This window comes from Eptesicus fuscus, chromosome 5 (genome assembly GCF_027574615.1).
Source record: "Eptesicus fuscus isolate TK198812 chromosome 5, DD_ASM_mEF_20220401, whole genome shotgun sequence".
Lineage (NCBI taxonomy): Eukaryota > Metazoa > Chordata > Mammalia > Chiroptera > Vespertilionidae > Eptesicus > Eptesicus fuscus.
Window position 1 is genome coordinate 57,730,998 of NC_072477.1, and position 22,150 is coordinate 57,753,147.

At 41.3% G+C, this 22,150-nt stretch overlaps 1 pseudogene; it reads right to left on the reverse strand.

The window, feature by feature from the left end:
- Positions 1–866: 866 nt before the first annotated feature.
- Positions 867–1,271, reverse strand: LOC103287426 (60S ribosomal protein L32-like; annotated as a pseudogene).
- Between the last annotated feature and the right edge of the window lie 20,879 nt (positions 1,272–22,150).

Sequence of the window (22,150 nt, forward strand, 5' to 3'; positions counted from 1 at the left end):
TGGCAGCTGAGGACTGAAGGGTACTGTTTTAAAGCCTTCAGGTCCCCGTGTACCTCTGTGTTCCTCCGCTCCTGCCATCTCCAGAGAATACACCTATTCTCAGAGGACTAAAACCATATAGCCTCTACCCTGTTATGCTATAATCACAATCATGGCTAGACTTTTATTAGTCTGAGTTTGACCTTCTTCTTTGTGTGTTCACTAGCTTAAAGATTTAGCTACACTGAAACTCTACTACAGCAGGTCCGCAAGTCCGTGTCATTTTGCTATAACGTTGCTGAGATGCCCTAGGAATTTAACTCCTGTTTATATGAATTAGCCTATGATAAAATTGGTTCCAATATCTGTCGTTCTGCCACAGTTCCAAGATCTTTTGCCACTGTTACGTGAGGACTTTACTACCAAACTCAGTAAGCTCCAAATCTGTACACTGGCAGTTCCTCGTAGGTAAGAACTGTGCCGTGGGCTCTATGTCCCCAGCACTTAGTACCATACCTGGTATTGGGTATTGTTCAGTGACATCTCTCCTGGAGACAGGCTCTGTCAAGAAGTGTAATGGGCCTGAGTTTTACCCTACATGCAAGTTAACAAGTTAGCCTATTACAGTTTCATGGATGCTGGTAGAAGACATGAAACATCTGTGTCAGAAACAAAAATAGTTTATTAATCACAGCAACAGTGGTAGCTAAGGTATCTGCATTTTTTTTTAAAAGATAGTTCCCCAAGACCTACTTTCCACAGGACAATGTGAATAAGGCCAGTTAACTCCTATACATGAAGGTACTCTGAGCTCAGGAAATCTTTTTTTTTTCTTTGCAAAATTTTATAGTTTTATTGAATGCAAATAAAACTTTATCATGAGCTGTCTACTCATTTTCTTCACTGAGCAGCCTGGCATTAGGATTGGTGACTTATGGGATCTGGGCTGCTCTTTCCACAGTGGCTTTGCAGTCGTTGGAGGAAAGGTTATGAAGAATCTCAACACAGTAAAATTGGTTGCACATCAGCAGCACTTCCAGCTTTTTGATGTTGTAGACTAGAAACTTCTAGAAGCCACTAGGCAGCACATGCTCCATTTTCTTGTTGCTGCCATGATTAATGTTGAGCATCAGGATCTGGCACTTGAGTCTTCTCTGTACCCTGTTGTTGATGCCTCTGGATTTCTGTTAATTATGCTTAGTTTTGACATATCAGTCTGATTAGTGCCAGATGAACTTCTGGATCTTCTTTTTGACCATCTTGTGCTTCATGAGGGGTCTGAGAGCAGTCATGATGCTAGTTTGGAGATGGATGCCACCTCCCCTGAATTCTTCTAATGGCTTTATTGAGGTATAATTAGCATGCCATAAACTGAACATATGCAAAATGTACAATGATAACTTTTTTATTGTTGACAACTCTTATGATGTCCTCCATTTCTCCCTTTGTCCCCTGAATCTTTTATAATGGGCAGTCAGCATGCCTTCCCTTTACTCCAGAGGGACACGCGATCACTGTCAGGCATCCCTGAAAAGGCAGTCTGGAATAAAGTGCAGTCAGCGCCTCACGTGCAAGAAGACACGCAGCAATGTGAGTGGAGAAACGTGTCAACAGGTGGCTGCAGTGAGTCAGAGGTGCCCGCAGTCTGAAGTTCACTTGTCCCTGCCCACCCCAACCTCAGAAGCCTTTAAGGACAAGCAGTTCTCTCAGTGTTACACAGCATACGGCTCCTTCCAGCACCTCCTTGTCTGGTGGTCCAATGCCCCCTACCTTGAAAGCCCTCTCCCTACTTTTCCTTCCGGATCAGATTCAAATTTCAACGCTCCCATAGAGCATTCCCTGACCATCCCAACGCACAGGGACTTCTCCTCCAGCATTACACAGTGATTATGATCGATATCAGTCATATTGGCACTTAGGAAGTAACAATAATAGCCACATCAACCACATCTGACATTTGTGTATCATTTTACAAAGTGTTTTTACATAAACTGTTTCCTTTGACTATCGATCATAGCAATCTGTGAGACACGCAAAGGAAAATATGAGACAAAGCAGACATTCAGAAACTTTCACGAGGTCACCTCGTTAATAAATAGGTCATCGGGTATAGAATTAGCTCCCAGACCACAATGGCTACATTATGCCACTTCTTGTTACTGTTTAAACTCCCATATGGACTTATGTCATGCGGTGTTAAGTCAGAGACTTGATTGCTCCTTTTTGATCAAAGATTAGGAGACAAAAGAGTTACAGCAGATTCTAGTGCTTACGAGTTTAGCGTCAGACAAACCTGCGATGGAGAGATTTCTTGGGTTCACCAAATTACAGGCTGTCTCTTCTTCTGGAACATGGAGCTAAACTACATGTCCTAGGTTCCCTTGCAGCTAGGTGGAACCACGAGACTGAGTGCTAGCCAATGGAATGTGGGCATAAGCGGTGTCACTACTTTCAGGTCTGGCCATGAAACATCCTATTCAGTCTTCCATGCTCTATTTCCATCACTCAAGTAGAGAGTTGATGATGGGGAGACCTTGAAGCTACAACATGTTCAAGCTCAAGAGGGAAGGGGCCTGTGCACATGCGTCAGTGCTTAGAGCTGAGATGCCCGAGAGCCACCCGATGAGGACCAGCCACAAGTCACTTTGCTCCAGCAAGAAACAAATTTCATGGTGTTACGTCCTTGTGATTTGGGGATTGATAAACCAGTTACCCTACTCTCAGACACTTGAGGTTAAATCCCAGCTCTGCGTTTTACCAGTCGGGTGTGACTTCCCTTATTCATTTGTAAGGTGAAATAATAATCATCCCTCTCTCACAGGATGCTGGTGAGAATTAAATGAGATAACATGTGCAAAGGATTTTCACAGTGTCTGGCACATGGTATAAATGCTAATTTAACCAGTAAATATTAACTATTCATGTTATTATGTTGGAAGAGAAAATCTCATTCTGATGACCTTCTGACAATGAGTATGGCTCAGGGTTAGTCAGGGTTAGAGTCCGTCTGCACATAGGCCTAGTTTTCTGGGGGCCCTGCCAATCCATCCTTCCCCCCCCCCACCCCCGCAGTGGATTTTTAATTTTCAATGATAAATAAACAGGGGTGAAACAATAGGAAAATTATAAAGCTATTTCCAGAAAAAAAAATCTTCTGAAACTCTCTGAATATACTGGGATTATGTATTTCTAAATAAAGATTACATTTCAGAATGCTTAGTCTGAATGTTCACAATGAATTTACCATTTGCGTGGATGGGTCATTTTGAATCAGATACTTAGATCTTTCAAGTGAAAAAACATCTATATTGGAGGCAACAATAATGTGTCAAAGTAGGCTCATCAGTTACAACAAATGTACCTCTATGATGCAGGATGTTGATTATGGGGAAAGCTATATATGTGGCAAGACAGGGTGTATATAGGAACTCTCTGTACTTTCCGCTTAATTTTGCTATGAACCTAAAACTGCTCTAAAAAATAAAGTCTATTAAAAATTCTATTCAACACTACTGAATTGCACTTCCCGTTGTAAAACTTGGTCTAATGGGATCATTATGTTATTAAAAAGAGATTAAGATCGTTTTGTCTTTAAATGATGGACACAGTGTATTCCCAATACATTTTTCCCTCCGGTTGGTGGCAACATGAACTGGAAGTACAAATGGAGCCACCCCTCTGACTCCTGGGAAGCTGATGCCAGGACACAAAAGGCCTGTCACAGCTGACTGCATGTTATGACTTGTTAATGTGTCCAGCCCACCCACCCTTGCAATGGTTCAGGGAATTAAAAAAGGAAGCACAAGGCATGCAGCAAGAACATTTCTCACATGAGCAGATTAGGAAAATAAAGAGCATTTCTTTGAAAAGCTTACTTGATAGCCCAGATTTAAATACACACCATAAGGATAAAGAATATTTTTCACTCCCCCTCGTGTCGGTTACCCTGCTGCCTGCACTACCTTGTCTACTGAACAAGTAAACCCGTCAGCCTGGATTCGAATTCCAGCTTGACGCCTTGGCCAAGTTACTTAACTTCTCAGCTATTTGCTTTCTTACCTGGAAAACAGGATTAACTGATAGTAAGCACCTAGGAATTGTTTTGTCCTTTTGCTGTTGTTAAAATAAGATTAAAAACCAAATTTTGATACAAATTTGGAATAAAGAAAGCACACCAGTTTAAAAACTCCTGAAGGATTAATCACAAGTCTGGTAAGAGGAGATTTTTAATACAAATAATCCAGTTATTAATTTCTCCAACCTCTTGCTAGCCCCTTTACCCTTCTAACACGAAAATTGCACGCAGCTTTGGAATATGGAATATTTTATCAAAATATAGTAGTGTACCATAGGAAGTATAATTTTAGAATTGATTGAGTTTTTCCTAATTATTTACTATTAAACAGCCTAATAAGAGATTCATGATCACATGAATTAAAAAATCATTTCTATTTTCATTTTAAAACTGATTAATCACAGTCAGTTTTAAGAAAAGCTTTCAGTGAAATTATATAAAATACCCTGAAGGTATCCTATCTAATAAAGAGTGAATATGCTAATTGACCATCACACCCTCACAAAGATGGCTGCGCCCACAGCCAATAAGGAGGGAATATGCTAATTGACTGCCATGCCCTAAAAATGGTGGTGCCCATAGCCACAAGATGGCAGCGCCCAGTCCCCTCAGCCCCGCCGGGGAGTGAGGGGCAGGCACATGGCACGGCTGGGCCCGCCCCCAGGCAGGTCTGGCCGCTCCGTGCGCCTAACTCCAGATTCCCCCAGTCCCCTCAGCCCCTCAGCCACCCAGGGCCAGCCTGAGGTACAGGCAAGCCTCAGATGGTGGCTGCCCAGCCACCCGAGGCTCAGGTAACCAGGGCCGGCTGAGGCTTGCACTGCCAGCACTGGCAGCAGCAGAGGTGTGATGGGGGCGTCGCCTTTCCCTGATCGACAGGTCGCCTCCCGCCCCTGAGGGCTCCTGGACTGTGAGAGGGGGCAGGCTGGGCTGAAGGACCCCTGCTCCAATGCATGAATTTTCATGCACCAGGCCTCTAGTAAATTATATAAATGCCCAAGAGGTGTGGCCTGCTCCAGGTTAATCTGTGTTCCACGGAGCACAGTGGGTCAGTTCTGGACCTAAGGAAGGTTTGCTCTGAAAAGTTGCTCTCTACCAGCTCTGAAAGATTCAAAACCTTGGTTTGGCCTAACACTGGTCTAGTCCCTCCAGAAATCCTTCAATGAGAATTTACCCGAGACAAGTTAAAATCAGACCTGTCACCAAGGTCTAGGTCAGGAATCAGAATTTTTTACTTTGATGCATTCTACCTTCACTATTAACAACTAAAAAAAAAAAAAAAAAAACTTGAAAAAATTTTAAAGTAAATACAAGATGCAGCCGACAGTAGCACTCACGCCATACTTCATTACCTCCCATACTCTGCCCAGCTTATGGCAGGTGACTGGAGCCACGTGACAACTGGTCACTGGGCTTGGAAGGGAACCGGTGTGTGTAACTCCCACGCTGAGGCAGGAATAAAAGCCCGTTCATGATTCTCTAGATTTTTTTCTTTTTCCTCTTGAGTGGCCTCATGGGTCCTTGAGTGACAATGTGGAATAAAACCCACGGCCTATCTGCTTGGAACAGTGTGCAAATGGAAAACCCATTTTTGTGTGTTAAGCCACTGAGCTTTGGGGGTTGTCTGTCACAACTTAATTTAATTTGTCCTTGTTCACAACCGTTCCCTGAATGCAACCTGGTTGTTCCCTCCTCATGCTTTTGTACACACTGTTTATAAACCTAAAAGGTTTTTGCACCTTACCCATCAATCCACTCCTACTTATATTTCAATATCCAACCCCAATACCTTCTTCTGTGTAATGAAAGGCAGCGTGGCATACCGAGGAAAGAGTAAGGGTTTCAGAATTTGCCAGGCTCAGGTTCAAAAGTGGCTCCAGCTCTTACAAGCTAAGCAACTCTGAGAAAACGAACCTTTCTCTGCTCTAATTTCCTCACTACAAAGTGAGGAAAATAACTGCATAGAGCGGCTGTGAGATTAAATATCACAGGCTATGTAAATTGCTGAGCACAGTGTTTGGCACATAGCAAACATACAGGCTGTATTTAATGTGTTATTATTCCCAGGTCACCATCACCCCAGCTAAATGCAGATGCATTTTCCTCTGGGTTCCCATAGCACCTCTATTTTAACACTTACTGTCTTCCATTAAATTTTTTGCATCCATGTCTATATCCCCCATTAATCTATGAGTAACTAGAAGTCGGTGGCATTGTCTGGTTTTATTTTTCAGTTCTGGGCCCAGCACCTAGAACACTGTTTGGCAATAGTAATTGCTCCACAAATGTTTGTTAAGTAAATTCATCTTGATGTGCCCAGCACAGTCAGTCTTCCATAAACTTTTTATTGATTGGATGAATAGAGCAATGAACAGGGGGAGGCAGGGTATGAAGGATAATCATGAAAAATGATTATCTCTTTCCTTTCCCCATAAGTAAATGAGCTTTATAAAAAGGAAACCATTTTAACCTCCTTCTTACAGATCCCATCTCATTCCTGCTGCCGCTTCTGCTTTCTTCTCTCAGACTGGCTACCTATTTATCCATATTTGTGTTCTCTTCCTTATCATAACTCTGGAAAACATTTATCAATCCCCTTGCAACTAGGAAGGGCTTTGTGACTAGTTCTCACCAATTGGAAGTAAGCAGAAATGATGTACCTGCCTCCAAACATAACCCATAAAATAGCTGCTTTGAGGTCCTCCCTCACCCTTTGTCCCTTCGATTGAATACAGAGGAACCAGTGGAGGATTCTAGGCCCAAGAAGATGCGGGAGCCATCAGATGGAAAATGCTTGGAACTTGAATCCCTGAATGACTGTGTGGAGTACACTTTCACTCACCTCACCCCAACCAATCAAATTGGACTATGATATTAATAAGAAGTAATTAATCCCATTAGGATTTGGGGGTGTTGATTGCATTCAAAACCTTACATTTACCCATCCAGGGCTGGGATAAAAAGCAGTTAGGCAGCTTGGAACATCCCAGTCATCTATCACCCAATCCATAAGGGCTTAGAAGGACCAGGTCCTCTTGTTAGTGGCCACTGGCTCCTGTGTTGCCCACCCCTTCCTGACATAGATCTAACCAGGGATTCCAATGCTGCCCACAGGAGAAATAAGGAGCTGCAGTTCCTTATGCCCATGAGATGCCCTTTCTGGTCATAGGCATTGCTTTCTGAACCTGAGTTCCAATATTGTTTGTAAAGCTCAGTCTTGCTTTTGAAGGTTTTAGCTTAATATCCCAGGAGCTCCTAGCAATGAGACTGCTTTGCTTTTGCTGGACTCTGCACCAGAGCCATACCTCCTCCTCCAAAGGCCATTCCACATTCATTAACCATGGTAACCATGGTAAGCCAGCTTTCTGCCTGTGCAGAGTCTTGCCTGCCTGCTTCATACCCTGCCTCCCCCTGTCATGTTGGGCAACCTAGCTCTACCTTAATGCCCCAGTTGGCAGACCAGGCATTTGCTTCAATTATTCCCATTTCACCTGCAGTTCACTGAGGCCCCTTTGCCCTGCTGAGCTGCCAGAGCCTTTACTTTCAGCTGGGCCCATGCCCTGCCTTCCACCACTTGGGATGGGTGAGTCTGGAGTGAAGTATCCTGACCTTCCTCTCCAGCCTAGAGTAAGCAGTGGGGCCTCACAGAAGAGTTCTGAGACTGCACAGTTCAGAAGTTACCAGGGTGTTTTTTCATTGGCATTTAATAATGTAGTGAATGCTTTTTATTGTGATACCTGTGTTGTAATTGTAGAGTTTCACCAATATTAATGAGTTTAGGGCCTTATGTTTTTATGAGATATGGGTATGTTACACTTAGTATATGCTTGCATGGATACGTTATTTTATGCTAAATCAAGGCCAGCTGGGCTCTCAGCTTAGCATTTGATGATTAATATGCAAGGTTACAAAAGTCCGGGCCAGCTGTCCTATTGCTCAGTCACCACGTATGCAAGCGTCTAAGGTGTCTTCCTTCTTTAATCTCACTTTTGCCCTACAGTCCTTCTTACTGTGCCTTGTTTTCATTAGCTGGCCTGTATCTTTCCTGTCCCACTAAATAGACCTAGTCATTTCTAAATAATGACTTCTATTATTGAGCTTAAGGAAGTTAAGAAATAAAATCAAGCCTGCTGCTTGTAGGCACAAGGTGTAAATTGTCCGTCCTCAGGAAAGCAGCTGCCAGAAGTGGTCTGTCCTAGACTCCTGGCAGCAGCAATGTCAATAAAAGCCTCACCCCACAGACGTCCTGGAAACACCCAGTTTCCATCCTGGAAGGGCAGAGCAGTGCATTTGCTCTCCAACTTCACTCTCTGCACTAGGATGTTTGCAGAATCCTGTAAAGATGGCTAACATGGAGGGTTGGTATGTGTTGGACGCCGTGCTGCACATAGTATGTACTCGTTTACTCACTGCAGCATTTCTACAAGGTAGGTACTAGTGCATAAGAATCACTGGGTCCTTGTTAAACTGCAGATTTAATTGAGCAGGTTGGTGTTGGGGTGGGACTGCATTTTAAAATATATATTTTTAAAATTAATTTCAGAGATGAGAGAGAGAAATATCAATGATGAGAGACAATCATTGATTGGCTGCCTCCTGCACCCCACCCCCATCCCCCACTGGGGATGGAGCCTGCAACCCAGGCATGTGCCCTTGACCGGAATTGAACTTGGGACCCTTGAGTCTGCAGGTCGACGCTCTATCCACTGAGTCAAACCAGGTAGGGCAAGACTCTGCATTTTTAATAAGCAACCAAATGATGCCAATGCTGGTCTGCAGACAGTACTTGGAGTAGCAAGTGTTTAAACCACAAGAACACCTACTGTTCACTCAGTGAGAAGATTGGAGGCAGGCGGTTCCAGGATTGATTCAGCAGCTCTGCAATGCCCTTCAGGACATAGATGCTCCATTTTTCTAATGTGCCATCATCAATAAGCTGACTTTTTTTTATCTTAGGTTATTTCCTCACTGCCACAAAATGGCCATTGCTGCTCCCATTGTCACATCCGCATGTGGCTAGAAACACAATTCATACCCTGAGACTGGGCGCATTGCCAGTTCAGAAAATGTTAGCAAAGAAGACATGGGTGGGATGGACATGGGGAAAGTGGAGGGTGAAAAATCGATGGATAGGCATTAAATAGTGTCTTCCATAGCTAAGAAGTAGTATAGCCAGGATTCAAACCCACCTGTGTCCAAAGCTATACTATTTTTTATCTGTTGAATTAACTGAGGTGACCTGGAGTCATCTCAGAAGGTAAGCCTAGAATGTGATTGTTCTAAAAATGCTCAAGTCTGATGACTTGTACCATGGCAGCCTGAAGAATGAATGTGCTATAAAAATAGGGGGGGAAAAAATGAAGCCTGGAGGTGAAGAGCTAAATAAGCACTGTGTGGTTCAAAGAATCTGCTCAGCAGAGAATTGTTCTTCTATGGGCCGGATCATGTTCAGTTGGATTAAACATACACATAAAAAATCCCTTAAAATGATTTATCTTGACTCTATGCTCACAAGAAAAATTTCCGATGCTTCATTTGATCTGCCAAGTAATCAGACACCAGGAAGGGTGGAGAGCTTCCCCTAGAGAATCTATGCAAGTTTATTGTTTCTTTGAGAGTACGTAGTTCCCATTGGAAGTAAATATTTGAACAGAGAGAAGAGCTCAGAGACATACCCATGTCAAATTGAAACCTTTTGTGCAATAAGATTGGAACGACAAATCACTGTAAAAGGAACAAACTGTTTAAAAGATGTTGGGAAACTGGCTCCCCATCTGGGAGAAAATTTTAAGTAAAACTTCGAAAAGATAATGAGGTAGTTTACATTAATTAGCCTAGTATCTCAGGGAACACATAGAGGGTGTTCACTAGAACATTGTTTATGGTGCTGGGGAGTTGGAGGTAAACTGGGTGGCTACTACTGAGAGAGCAAGTAGGTGGGATGTAATGGATTTTATGTATCACATTAGGGGCCCAGTGCACGAATTCATGCATCTTGAAAGGAACTGTGGGCCGAGAGGCTGTGGTGAGCACAGGGGTGGGTCTCCGCCCATCCTCCATGCCCCCGCCTGGCCCCTCCCGCTGCGGCCCCGAGCCCCCTTTCTGCCAGCAGCCCCGCTCTTGCCGCCACCACTCCCACACGCTGACAGTGCCAGCCCCGCTCGCACCCACTGAAGGTGTAGAGCGATTGGGGCCAGCACCGGCAGCACGTGCGAGCGGCGGCTGCTGCCCCAATTGCCCCTTAGGAGCAGGGAGAGGTGGAGAAGCCCTGAGGGGCGATCAGGGCCAGCAGCCGCCTCTTGCACCCACTGACAGTGCCAAGCGATCGGGGCCAGCGCCAGGCGCCGGCAGAGGGTGCAAGCAGTGGCTCCAGCGCCGGCAGTGGGTGCAAGCAGTGGCTCCAGCGCCGGCAGAGGGTGCAAGCAGTGGCTCCGGCGCCGGCAGTGGGTGCAAGTGCCAGGCAGGACCATGGCGCGTAGGAGCAAAGAATTTTCAGTAACCACCAGAAGCTCGCCCCAATGACAGCAACTGGCACCCCACTTGGTCTGGCGCCCCTGCTCACCTACTCCACCATCCTGCTGTGGCTGATGCCAGCCATGTTCCACGCATGCCCCCCAGTGGTCAGCGCACGTCATAGCGACTGGTTGTTCAGTTGTTTTGCCATTCCATCGATTTGCATATTAGCCTTTTATTATATAGGATAATGAGAATAGATCTTCCAAACATAGTACTAGTGACAAAAGATATAGAATGCAATAATATTCATGTAAACTAAAAATATAAACCCACAAAATAATATACCATTTGCATAATGCATTCAAATAACAAGATGCACATTAAATATGTTAAATTATCTATGGAGATATGGAATAGAAATAGAATATGATGAGCAAAAGGGATGAATGGATGGATGGATGGAGGGATCTTGGTGGGACCAATAATGGTAACATGCCAGTAACTGAAGAATGTCAACTTTCTGCACCTAAGATCCAAATAAACAAATTAGCACATGCAGGCAAGCATAGCTACAGATATGTTTATCTCTCTATCTATATACTACATAGGTATAATTTTTTTTAAGTTAAAAATGAATACACGAAGATTCTTATTTGTTCATTAGTTTTCTTGTGATTTCTAGTAGATGTCCTAACAAAAGTGAGTCTCAGGGCCTGCTAAGCTGAGTCAGAGCCCAGGCCTGAAGACTCACCAAAGCCAGCTCCCCCGAATAATCCACCTTCCTAGCCCACAACCAGTGTGTCTCTAACTACAACCATAAATCTGGGAGATTTTAATTAAAGTTGAATATCATCTTTCTGTCTAGTTAGAATGCATCCTTCCTTTCCTTCAGACAGAAAGTTGTACATGTTCATTTTTATTTCTATTCAGTTACTATTTCTTTGTCTAATTAAGTTCTTCATTTAATGGAAAGAGTTAAACTGTTAATATCTTCTCATAGGCACTAATAGTTTTCATATTATCACTGCTAATACTACTGTAATTTTCTTAGTCAATATAGTTTTTTGGGTATGAAGATAGATATCCTTTTTTTATGTTTCAGAAATAATTCCTGATATTTCAGGGATAACATTTAAGGTGAAGACACTATAAATAGAAAACTAGCTCACTGAATTGTAAACTGGCCTGAAATGGAAAGGGAGGCGTGTGGAATGGACTGTACCCTTAAGTGGAAGAGAATGTTTGCACAGGAGGCCAACTGTTGTTTTCAATTAACCTTGATCTAGGATTTAACCCTTTGTGCCCAAGGACATTAAATAGGTTAATTTGTAACCAATTGAAATCAAAGGGTTCCGGGAGAGGTGGGGGCGCGGGGGGGGGGGGGGTTATGAAAATTCTTAAGTCACACTTGAATTTATAAATTCCATAATGTGCTAAGTAACATGTCAAGACAAATTCTTTTTGGCTGGGCTATTTATAATGGTAAGTTGTAAGGTATATAACCAATATATTAAGGAAAACAGCTGCACAAGTGAAGAGAACTGTTAAAATACCTCCTTGATATAAAAATCCAAATGAATATGCATATACTTTCATAATAACCAATAGAGACGTAGAACATCTAAAAATGTAAATACCTGCATGCTGTACTTTCCATAGCTCCAGTCCAGGTCTAAAGTCACATTATGGCTTTGTGGCTTTATGCTTTCTACTTCTTAAAATGCCATTTATATGCATGCAGGTGTAGCTCACTGCTACAGGAATGACTGGTGTTCCAGTTTGCCTCGAGGCTAGTCTGTCTGGGAATGAGCTTTGCAGATGCCAGATACTCCAGGCTCTTATTTCAGATAAGATGTAGAACCCAAAGGCAAGACCATAACAAATTCCAATTGCATGCCCTCTGGACAAAAATCTGTGAACAAAGTCACTGCAGTTCTAGAAATAAGAAGTGGACTCAATCCAGACAAGACGCCAATATAAGAAACTATTCACTAAAGGAGTTCACAGAGGAAACACACTTTATCCTAAACACACAAAAAGGGAAATATTTGGTATTAGGGTCACTCAGTTGCTAAGGAGTAGCTGGTAAAGGTGCGCTCCTTTGGAATTTTATTCAAGGACCGAGATTTACATTATGTACATTACATTATTTCGTCAAATGCTGAAAAATATAGTACCCCACACACTGTCACTTGTCTCCTGGTGCTTTCCAATTTGAGGACGAAATTTGAAAAAGGAGGGAAAGGCATAGAGATTACTGGGGGAAGCCAACTCTAGGAAGTAATTTTGAGAAGATTCTGCCTTGCGCCTGTTCTCCAGACTTTAGGCAGGAAAGGGACTATACATAAGGCGATTATTTGATTTACCATCCAGATATTTTGAGAGCGAAAGGGAACACTTAATGAATATGCAAATGCGACAGGTGTAAACCTGTACTGTCTCAGGCAAACTGGACATGTAGTTCCCCTAACTGTGAATATTAAATTATCTCAGAGGGACTAGAGAGACGCTTAACTGATATCTGAAATGCCACAATTAGAGCTTTTTCCCTCTGTCTTAAACCAACAAGGGGATTGGCTCAGGTATTTTTGGGAGAAGTAATTTATATTTTAACATGAATAAACTTTTCAGGTTCTTGCCACAGGGCAAGTTTGGAGCGGGAGGAAAACCCAGTCTTGTAGGATTCCGGGCTGTGTTTGGCTGAGGGACGAGGGGAACGAACACTGCGTGAGGGATGCTGGCGTGGTCTGAGGATGAGTCTGGCCACAAGACCCAGCCTCGACCCAGAGAATATCCACAAGGAGCCACAGGTGCCAGCCAGGCCTCCTTGCTCGCCTATGCCCCTGTTCCCCCGAAGATTTCATCTCTATCTAGCGAAGTGTAAAGAAGGAGCTCCCGGATGCTCATGAATCATCCTGCTCAACTAAGCCAGCTTAGCAGCTCACCGGATAACTGCCATTTTTTATGAAGTTCAGAGACTGCTTTCCCTTCACCACACAGAACCATTTAGAGAAAAGTTCCTGCTCAGCCGACCAAGTTTTGAAGGTCCCACACCCCACACAGAGTGGTAGCACTGGGGAAGTATGGGGTAAAAACCCGGAATTAACCCTACAAAGAAAAGATTAAGGGATTGTTTTGCATTTCTTGACTCTGGGCAATTTATATCTCAGATTTAATCACTATTTAAATGCGAATCCTGAGTATTGAAAACAACCACAAAATAAATAAATGAATACATTAAAGTCTCTGGGTTGTAATTTGGACCGCTGTGACCAGTAATTTGGATCAACCCCATCCTTTCTTTTCACAACAACAGGTTATACAAGCAAGGTAATAGCCAGTGACCACTCACTTTTATTGAATATATAAATGAACTGGAGGATGTGTCTGGAGATTATAGGTTTTATGTGAAGCTCCTTTCAGAAATAAGGTTCTGAAATAGAAACTTACAATCTGAGCAGATGGCTCCAGGATGCCTGTACCAAGGTGTCCTTGCCAAAAGGTCCACTATGGCAAATACACCATCCACAAAAAAGCTAAGAACCAGGGCCCAGTCTATAGTTAAGCCCAGCAAGGTTTGCTGCCTAGAGCAGCCTTATTCAATAAAACCTTCTGTATTTGTGCTGTCCAACATGGTAGCTATTAGCCATGTAAGGCTTTTAAACACTTCACATGTGGCCACGGTTAATGGAGAAACTGAATTTTTAATTTTATTTTAATTCATTTAAATTAATACATTAAGTTTAAATTAATTTAAAAATAAATAACCACCTGTGGCTAGTGGCTACCAATGTAAGTCTAGAGGTTAAACCAGCCTAAATAAAGCAATTCAGAATTCATCTATGAATTCATCAGGGAATCTGAGAAATTAGCATTTGATACCTTATATTTTAACTCTGTTAAAAAAAAAAAAAGCAATTTCCCCTATTAAGGTCTCTCAAGCCCTTCATGATCTGACTATTCACTTCACCCATTACCTGTAGGATCTCAGCTCCTCCTACTCAGCCTGTTAGGGTTTTTGGCCTGTGACATGGGCTCTGAAAGAATTCACAACTGAGAGAAGAGATAGATGCAGAAAGTTTATTTTTACTCCCTCCCTACCAAGGGAAAGGGCCAGTGCATTGCTAATCAATATAAAGACAAAGAACAAAAAGCGGCTTCCCCTCTTAAAGCTTTGGTTGCTGTTGCTAGGTGACAAGGAAGGGAAGAGGATTCCGGGCAGAAATTGAGCAGACATCAGAGGGGTTGTCTTTGTTAGTTCTTCAGGAGTCAGTCCAGGCAGATGTCCTAGGGAGGTATCTTATCAGTATTTCCCCCAAGCCTGTAAAACATTCTTAAGAGTGAAATTTATGGCGCTAGCCGGTCAGCATGCAGACCAAAGGGTCTTGGGTTCGATTCCAGTCAAAGGTATGTACCTTGGTTGCAGGCTCCTCCCTGGCCCAGGCCCTGGTCAGGGAGCATGCAGGAGGCAACCAATCGATGTATTTCTCTCACATCGATGTTTCTGTCTTTCCCTTTCCCGCTCTCTCTAAAAATCATTGGAAAAATATCCTTGGGTAAGAATTTAAAAAAAAAAAAGTTATAAAGAGTTCAAAAGAGGCTTGTTTGAAGGGAAAGGGAACTTTCTGCTAATTATCCCTGAGTTGTAAAAACAGCAGGGAGGAGGGGTATGTATGCAAGAATGTAGCCTTGAGAGTAACTTGTCTTGCAGTTTGAACAGTGGGGGCTGTTTAAATCAGAGTTGCTAATAATCTTGGGGTTTAATTACCAGGTGCTTCTCATAAATTGTGGGAGGCTACAATAACGAAAAAAGTACAGCTTTTTTTTTCTGTCCTTACACCACCTCTACCCCTTTCTTACTTAGCTCCAGCTTTAGTGGCCCCTTGCAGCATTCCTGTCTCAGAGCCTTCGCACTTGCTGTTCTCTTTGCCTAGACCACTTTCTCTTAGTTATATGCATGGTTTGCTTCCTTCTCTGCTTCAAATTAATGTTCAAGTATTATGTTTTCAGTGAGGCCTTTTCTGACTACTTTGTTTAGAATTGCAATGCCTACTACCACCCATACTCCTTATCCCTTAACCCAACTTTTTTTCTTTAGTGTTTATCCCCTTCTAATATACTTCCAACAAAATTCACTTACTTATTTTGTCTATCTCCCCAATTAGAACACCACGAAGGCAAGGATTTTTGTTTGTTTGTTCACTTCTGTAGTCCGCGGTGTGCTCATAAATGTTTAACAAGCAGCTCTCTGATGGGGTTAGGGGTGGACTGCCCTGATTTGTAGTATTTGCCAGTACCACTGAAAAGCAGGATATGTAGAGAGCTGTGTTTCAAGAATGTTTAGAAAGAAATATAGTTTCCTAAAAAAAGAAAAGAAAGAGAAAGAAATATAATTTCCTTTGAAAATATCCACATTCAATTTTCTGTATTCATTAAAACTGAGGAGGAATAATATAATAACCAGATTGTATCCTGTTTCTATGAAAGTTTATTTGGTCTTACAATGATGAGTAAATGGATTAATCTATTGGTCACTGGACTAATACTTATTAGATTGTAAAAAAAACAAATGTATTCAACCAAACTTGTGCCCACTCTGCACTAAGCACTGGGGATGGTATACACAGTAAGACATAGTCTCTGCCCACAGTCTTCTGGGGACACATTTAAGCAAATGGGTAATGCAGAAGGATAACCAATGTTAGTCGTTTAAGGAGAGGGGGTTGCTTTCTGGAGGAAGGTGTGTCCAACGTGAGGCTCAAAGGCGGGATGGCTGTTATCCAGGTTAAGACATAGTGGTAGGAAACAGGTGTTCTAGGAAGAGATAACAGAATGTTCAAAGGCCAGGAAGAGTGTAGGAGATGAATGGCTGGATTCTACACCAGAAAGTTCAGTATGACTGGAAAATTCAGTGAAATGAGGAAATGACTTGAGACTAGAGGAACAAGTTTGGTCCAGGGCATGAAGACCTTGTAAAATCCAGTTTTTTACTATTTCAAATATGTGCTCTTCCTTTTTGTATTAACCAAAAGTAGAAAACTGCTCTAAATGCCCAGAAGCAAAGGATAGGTAATAAATTGTAATACACTCACAATATGAAATACTTTACAGCAATGAAAATGACCGATCTACAACCGTATGCAACAATATGGCTAAATTGCACAAGCATGATGTTGAGAGAAAAGCAAGACACAAAAGGATAAAAATAGCCGAAACCGGTTTGGCTCAGTGGATAGAGCGTCAGCCTGTGGACTGAAAGGTCCCAGGTTCGATTCCGGTCAAGGGCATGTACCTTGGTTGCGGGCACATCCCCGGTGGGGGGTGTGCAGGAAGCAGCTGATCGATGTTTCTAACTCTCTATCCCTCTCCTTTCCTCTTTGTAAAAAATCAATAAAATATATATTTTTAAAAATAGTATGATTCCTATTGTTTGAAGTTTAAGAAGAGACAACACTAATATGTGGTGATAGAAGTCAGAAAGCAGTTCCAATAGGTACATAAAAAGGTGTATAACATCACTAATCATTGGAGAAATGCAAATCAAAAACACAGTGAGATATCACTTCATTCCTATTAGAATGACCATTACCAAAAAAAGCAAAACAGAAGTTAACAAGTGCTGGTGAGGATATGGAAAAAGAAAACCCTTGTACACTATTGGTGGGAATGTAAATTGGTACAGCCATTATGGAATATAGTATAGAAGTTCCTAAGAAAATAAAAAAAAAGAATTACCATATATCTAGCATCCCACTTCTTGGTATATATCTGAAGGAAGTAAAATCAGGATCTTGAAGAGATACCTGCACACCCATGTTCATTGCAGCATTATTTATAATAGCCAAGACATGGAAACAACCTATGTGTCCATGGACAGCTAAATAAAGAAAGAAAATATGGGCTCTAGCTGGTTTGGCTCAGTGAATAGAGCATCAGCCTGCCGACCGAAGGGTCCTGGGTTTGATCCTGGTCAAGGGCACTTGCCTGGGTTGCAGGCTCAATCCCCAGTAGGGAGTGTGCAGGAGGCAGACGATTAATGATTCTCTCTCATCATTAATGTTTCTCTCTCTCTCCCCTTTCCCTTCCTCTCTGAAATCAATAAAAAATATTTTTTAAAAAATAAAGAAAATATGGTGTATATATATGCAATGGAATATTATTCAACCATAAAAAAATAAGAAATCCTGCTATCTGTAACAGTAATGATGAATCGTGTGGGTATTATGGTAAGTAAAATAAGTCAGGCAGAAAAAGATAAATACTGGATGATATCACTTATATGTAGAATCTAAAAAAACAAATTCATAGAAACAAAGAATAGATTGACAGTTGCCAGAGGCTAGTGGGTGGGGAATGGAGGAAACGAGATGTCAATCAAAGGGTACAAATTTAGTTATAAGATAAATAAGCTCTGGCAATCTAATATGCAGCATGGTGACCATAGTTTCTTAACCATGGTATTTCTACTCAAAATTCAATAACATCTTAAATGTTCTCACCACAAAAAACCCCAAAGGTAACTATGTGAGGTAACATATGTGTTAACCTAACCTTATTTGATACTCATTTCACAATATATATATATATGTATATCAAGTCATCACATTGAATACCTTAAACACACACAATGTTATATGCCAATTATATCTCACTAACCCTGGGGAAAACGAAGTCAGAAAGTAGTTATTAGCCAACACTGGCTAGAAGGAAACACAAGGACTTCCAAGGAGCTAGTGATGCTGTTTCTTGATTAGGTGCTGGATACACAGATCTGTGGGATTGAGGTATATACTTACAATATGTACACTTTCCTGTCTGTAGATTACACTTCAGGAAAAGGTCAATTTAAAGACATATAGTGTTCTTTTACTTTCATAAACTGTCAAATACTTCTCTCATTTCTTGTGTTCACCCTTTCATCACTGAATTTTAAACTCGTGGCCTTAAATCTGTATCTCGTGACAGTGGGTCACCACCCTAAATACATGTTCATTTCAATTGACGTTTTCATCTCAACTGATCCAAGTGGCTGGAAATGACCAGCTGCACTTGGGTCATACATGAATGCCTAGACTTGGCTGGTGATACTATGTGGCTCTATCACCACGATCTCTGGTATGTACACCTGACGCAGAATGCCAGGTGTAAGTTAATGAAAAACAAGGAGGGGCGGAGGGGAGGGGGAGCTTAATCCTGTCAAGGTTTGTTAATGAGAAAAGATTAATTATATTCTTTGTATTTTCAGCGAAGAATTCATGCTTGTGAATGTAACATTCCTGCCAAATCAGACAGTTGATAAAATATTGACTTAAAATGTTAAATTCTTTTTGTGAATTGGTGTCATCATTGATCTTGGGGGAGAAAAGGTGCTGATTATCACCAAAAATATCCCTTATTCATTGTGCACGTAAGAGGGGCTCAATATAGTTTTGTTGACTTGCACTCTTTGTCAAAAGTCCTGAGTCTGTTTTCCCCTAAGCAGTTAATAGTTCATAGAATCATAGAGAAACAGAGCCAGAAAGGTCACGTAGAATACACTCTGTTATATCATGAATGGCATCTCAAAAGCTTGAAACTATCTTGTGCATTTAAAAGCATCTGATGGCATTTACTTGCTGCGGGTGATAGTTTCTTAATCTGGAGGCTCCCATAAATAAGCAATTTTGGTGATCCAAAGCCCAGAGAAACCTTGAGAATATCATGCTAAGGTAAGTACGTCAGACAGAAACAGTGAAGAGCCCAGAGCATAGTCTCAGCATGTCAGTAGGTAATAGTACAGTGCTCAAGGAAGAAAACTATGTCAACTAATGAACTCATCTGGATCCAGAGGGGGATTTTAGGAAAATGTGAGTCAATCTGCTATGCCTGGGAAGCTTGGCAATGGGCTAGGCTTTGCCTTTCCTAGCTTCATCTAAATCAACCACTGCTCCTCACACTCACACTGACATAGCACTGCTTGCTAGGCCTCAACACCAAGAACAGTATTACTCTAGCTTACAATAGGTTACATCTTTTAGAAATGTTATTATAAATCATTCATTCATACAAAAGGAGATAGATAGATGATAGATGATATAGATAGATAGATAGATAGATAGATAGATAGATAGATAGATAGATAGATCCTATCTGATTAGGTTTAAATTCCTGCTCCATATCTTGCTGGGAGATTTCAGAGGCATAATTGGACCTTTAAATTTTCTCATCTGCAAATGGGATTAGTAATTTATTTCATAAAATTGCTTCAAATGAATAGCATTAGCTAATGTATACAAAGTACTTACCACAGGTATAAATGTGAGCTTTAAAATAATAACAACAACAACAATAATAATAGTTTATAAGACATCATTATTAAAACTTGCATGGCATTGTCTTGCTGAGAGCTGACAAAGATTTCCTAAGAGAAAGTGAGCAGAGCCTGAATCTTGGTTTATCACCTTTGGTCACATGTTACCCCACAACTCTGAGCTTCTTGAACTTCTTTCTCCCAGTATTTCCATCTACTGAATAATTCATTTCTGCACACCGAGATTCAAGTTAATATTTAAATTCTCCTCTCATGTAGGAATCATATTTATTATTATGTCTGCCATGTTTCATTGATTTACCAAATTCCAAGGGGGAGGCAGGTCTGTCAAGCACAGTAATAAATGTATATGTTGAACAGGTAAAGAGAAGATCCAGTGGAGAAATCATAGCTGACAGGTCACCTCTGTTCTAGTCACCTCTTGTGAACCAGGATGCATTCAAGTCACATGTTCTGCTCAAGGAGAAATGCCTCATAAACAGGTAGTAGGAGAGGAAAGCATTTAACCAAAGACAGGTAGTCTCTACCGAAAAACAAAACTAGGACATTCTAACCAGCTTTTAAATCTGTGGACGAGATAGTTGCTTAGACTGAGGTACTCACATTGATTACTCCCAGTACAAAAGTGATAAGCTCAGCACTCTCTCTCTGAGGAGCACCCTGCACCTTCCCCTTCCCTCACTCCTCCCCCCAGGACCCTTACCTTGCCTCTCTGCTGAGCTCCAAGGGCCCTTCTGCCCCTGTAACTGGTTTCCTGAGCCTACGCAGCCAGGCTGGCTCACTTCTTCTACCTCTGTAACTTTCTAAACTTTCTCCTATAATTTAAAATTTTAAAAGTGATAAGCACAAAAATACTCAAAATGGATTAACTATAAAACTTTTAGAAGAAAACAAGGGACAAGCTTTATGACATTAACCTCGATAATGATTTCACAGAGAAGACGCCAAAAGCACAGGCAACAAAACAAACCAGGGGGCTACATCAAACTAACAAGCTTCTGCACAGCAAAGGAGACAGTTACCAAGGTGGAAAGCAGCCTATGGATGGAAGGGAATATTTGCAAACCATATATCTGATAAGGGGTTAATTTCCAAAATATATGAGGAACTTCTACAACTCAATAGTAAACAAATAATAACCCAATTTTTAAAACAAGCAAAGGACTTGAACAAACAACATTTCCCCAAAGAAGACATACAAATGGCTAATAGGTATATGAAAAGATACTCAATATCATTAATCATCATAGAAATGCAAGTCAAAACCCCAATGAGATATTACCTCACATCTGTTAGGATGGCCATTATAAAAAAAGAAAAAGATAAAGATAACAAGTGTTGGCAAGTGTGTAGAGAAACTGGAACCCTTGTGCACTGTTAGTAGGAATGTAAAATGATGCAGCCCCTATGGAAAATAGTGTGGAATTTCCTCAAAAATTTAAAAATAGAACTACCATATGATCTAGCAATCCCACTTCAGGATATATATCCAAAAGAATTGAAATCAAGATTTCAAAGAGATATCTGCACTCCCATGTTTATTGCAGCACTGTTTACAATAGCCAAAACACAGAAGCTACCCAAATGTCTGTCCATGGATGAATCGATAAAAGAAAACTATATATATTCTCAATAAAAGAGCACTTTAACAGCTGATAACTCACTTAATTTTCACTCCTTTTCAGGTTTAACTGATTTGAAATAATGAGTGAAACCAGACTAAGCTTTGAACAAAGAAAAATTTATCCTAAGGTACCACTAGACTTTTTTTTTTTAAGGGGATACATAAAATATAAAGTTTACGGTACAAAACTGGCAACAATTGATGAATTTAAGGAGCACAAATACTGAATAAAATGATTCTTGATGTTTGTGATTCCATTGCTTCCCATTATCAGCAGTGCCTGGACCAGAACAGTCATCAGTTTGAAAACAGGCATTGACAAAAAATTATTCATTTCTGTAGATTCTTTGAAAATGAATTGTGTGTTAATAAACACTGAGTTTATAATCTTTCAAACTGTGTATGCATTTTTGGGACACCCTGTATATAGATATTTAGTGGACTATTATTTAATCTTAAAAAGGAAGGAAATCTTGCCATTTGCAAAAACATGGATTAACCTGGAGGACATTATGCTAAGTGAAAAAAATCAGACTCAGAAAGGCAAATACTGCCCAATCTGACCTTTCTGTGATTCCAAATAGTCAAACTCATAGAAGCAGAGAGTAGAGTGGTGGTTGCCAGGGGCTGAAGGCACAGGGAGAAATGTGGTGATGTTGGGTCAAAGGTTACAAAATTTCACTTATGCAAAATGAATACCTTCTTGAGA